The 3,170-nt window shown below is 39.3% G+C and overlaps 1 long non-coding RNA gene across 1 annotated transcript; it reads right to left on the bottom strand.

Moving 5' to 3' along the window:
• Window positions 1–1,785: 1,785 nt before the first annotated feature.
• Window positions 1,786–2,508, bottom strand: LOC147852695 (uncharacterized). Its single transcript, XR_015531258.1, has 4 exons — window positions 2,419–2,508; window positions 2,106–2,232; window positions 1,887–2,030; window positions 1,786–1,808 (listed from the first exon to the last, which is right to left on the bottom strand). It is a non-coding gene; the product is annotated as an uncharacterized LOC147852695 (long non-coding RNA).
• Window positions 2,509–3,170: the final 662 nt, after the last annotated feature.

Genomic DNA, 3,170 nt, shown 5'->3' with positions numbered 1-3,170 from the left:
CAGCAGGTTGCTGATATTCTCACAAAGGGATTGAGTGTGGAAAAACATACACAGTTTCGGAACATGATGGGAGTTGTAAACATTGATGAGATGGCTAAAAAGCAAAATGGAAAAGAAGATTGAAGAGAACCCCAAGAAAGGATAAGTTGAGCTTGAGGGGGAGTGTTGAGAAGCAAGCTCAACATGGTATGCGATGCTTATGAGAAATAAGCTATAGTAGCTATTTAGCTACTAGTGAACAAAAAGGTAAAACAGCTATTTAGCTAGTGACAGCTAATTAGCTAGTGAACAGCTATTTAGCGACTGACAGCTAATTAGCTACTGGCAGCTAATTAGCTGCATGTGTAATAACTTATGACTTAGGTAAAAGTAAGTGAGAGTGAATAGGAAGTAAGCAGTAAGAAGACATACAGTGAGTAGAGAACTCTGAGAGAGAGTGAGAGACCAGAAGACTGACGAGAGCAAGTTGAGCTCTACATGTAATAGAAGAAAACCATTTTGCTACTACAGAGGTAAGTCCCCTTTCCTTTCTCTGTCTGTTTAGAGCACGCTAACGATCCAGCACACTACGATCCGCCGCACACACATAAGAAGAGCCCGAGTGCCTTCTTCACGTTTTCTTAACACTTTCCCCTCTTCTGCTTGCAGTAGTCCCATTTGTCTCCTTTGCATGTCGAAGCAAGATCTAGGACACGGTAAAAGCGTGGCCTCCCAGGGTAAATTCCAAATTGCCGATGAGGCCTATCAGCCGTACCGACCGTGTATCCACCATTCATAACCAAAATGGACACGACTCCCATTGAGTGATACCGATCTTGTGGCATGTTGCTTCGCTAACGATATTGACGCCTGACCCACCATCGATAATGCATCCGGGAACTTCTTGACCTCGTATGATGAGTTGTACGGCTGGATTTTGGGAATCCATCAGAGGAGGTCCTGGTGTCGGGGTCGTGAGGTTTACGGATGGCGCCACTAGATCCCGATTTGTGAGGGAATGGACCGTCTCCTGAAAGCGAGGAAGTACGTGTAGCAATTTATGCAGCGACATTGAGATTTGGGAGTCCGCGAGTGTTGGAACATTTTTAATGTAAGCAATATAAATATATTAGGAAATTAGAAAATACTTACCATGAATAAAGAACCATGAAGGTTCACATGTAACTGTCTTCAAGAACCGTGAAGGTTCATATGTAACTGTTTTCCCCACATTGTACCTATATATATTTACCATCAATAAGAATGATTCTGTAGGGCGTTTTTATACATAGAAGCATTTTTCTCTGAGAAACTTACATGGTATCAGAGTGAAAACAATCCTAGATATTCATTTTCTCTCTAAGCATTCTCTACAGGTTGATCCGGAAGGTCTGCAGAAATGGCTTCGAGTGAAGGAACATCAACGACCTCAACAACAACATCAACAACACCTACCACAAGAAAGTATTTAATCGAAAAATTAAACGAAAACAACTACAGGATGTGGAAATTAAAGATGGAACTCATCCTACAACGAATGGATCTACTTAAAATAATGAAAGGTGAGATCAAACAACCAACCACAGAACCTGAAACAACATAATGGAAGATGAAAGATCTGGATGCAAGGATTGAAATCATCATGCATCTAACAGATAGACAAGTGGATCTTGTCAAACACCTTGAGTCATCTAAAGAAATGTGGGATCTTCTTAAAGAACACCATGAACCATTAGATAGAACGACAAAAGTCCTTTCATTTCGTTACCTTGTAACTTTGGAAATGAAAGAGGATGACTCACTTGACACCTTCATCAGCAAATATCAATCTGCATATGATACAATAATTTCAGCGGGCAACAAGATTGATGAAGAAATGAAGGTAGACATCATGTTTGGAGCCCTACCAACTTCATGGGGCCCATTTATAGTGATCCATGGGGCTGATCCAACACTTTCGCTACAAAATCTGATCTCAAAGATGAAGCAGGAAGATCTTCGAAGGAGAAAGCCTCAAAATGTCTCAGACAATCCACACATGGCAATGATTGCTACGATGAAGAATCAGAGAGGTAACTTTAATAGAAACAAATTTCAGAACAATAATAAGTACACAAAGAACATACCAAGTGTACATGATGGAAACAAGTTCCACAATAAAAAATCGTTCCAGAATAAAAAATCAGGTGCCCTTAGTATTTCCTCTCAAATTATTTGTCGATATTGTGGTAAGGTGGGTCACATGGAAAGAGACTGCAGAAAGAAGCAATATGATCACAGGAATAAGAATAAAAGAAACTCAGCACATGTTCACACAGCCTCAATACAAAACCAACAAGAAGATAATGACCCTTTTATCCAAGCATTTGTGGCAATAAATCAGAACTTCAATGTGGAAAATTTATGGTTGTTTGACACAGGTGCAACCCATCATCTTACCCATAGTAGAAACCTTCTTCATGATTACATCCAACTTGCTACACCTCTGGAAGTTCGATTTGGTGACAATGCAATCAAGTTGGCTTTAGGAATGGGAATAGTTCATCTATCAATTGACAATGAGCAAACAATTAGTATATCCAATGTATACTATGTTCCTGGCCTGGCGAAGAACTTGCTGTCTGTAAGTGAAGCCACAACAAATGGTGCAATAATTGAATTTCATCACAACTGTGCAATTATCAAATATACTTTATCATCAGGAAAAGTCGTAAAGATAGTGTCTCCCAAACATGGAAGACTTTACCCCCTTCAAGCTATGGACAAAACACCAATCGAAGCACACAGTGCCTCAAGAAACTCTCAAGTTGATCATACTTTATTATGGCATTATCGGCTCAGACATCTACATCCAAGAGTCATGAAGACATGCCAAATTCATAACCTTGGAGAGGGTATGCCAACACAACCATTTACATACCTTTCACTTTGTGAAGGATGTATTTATGGGAAACAAACGAGACAAAAGTTTTCCCTCAGCAAACGCAGATTTGAAAGAAAGTTGCAGTTAGTACATTCAGACTTCTGTGGTCCATTCCAAAAGAAATCAATTTCTGGTAATCACTATTTCATTTCATTCATCGATGAATTTAGTAGATTTACCATGCTTTATTTTTTAAAGAAAAAGTCTGAAGCCTTCCAAGCCTTTACCTATTATAAATCCATGGCTGAAAATCAATGTCAAAGTAAAA

This window comes from Azolla caroliniana, unplaced genomic scaffold, assembly GCF_043228905.1.
Source record: "Azolla caroliniana isolate FFs.n. ecotype wild unplaced genomic scaffold, voAzoCaro1.0.p SCAF_17, whole genome shotgun sequence".
NCBI classification, from domain to species: Eukaryota; Viridiplantae; Streptophyta; class Polypodiopsida; order Salviniales; family Salviniaceae; genus Azolla; species Azolla caroliniana.
The sequence above is the reverse complement of the archived record's forward strand: the minus strand, read 5'-3'. Positions and strand labels throughout refer to the sequence as shown.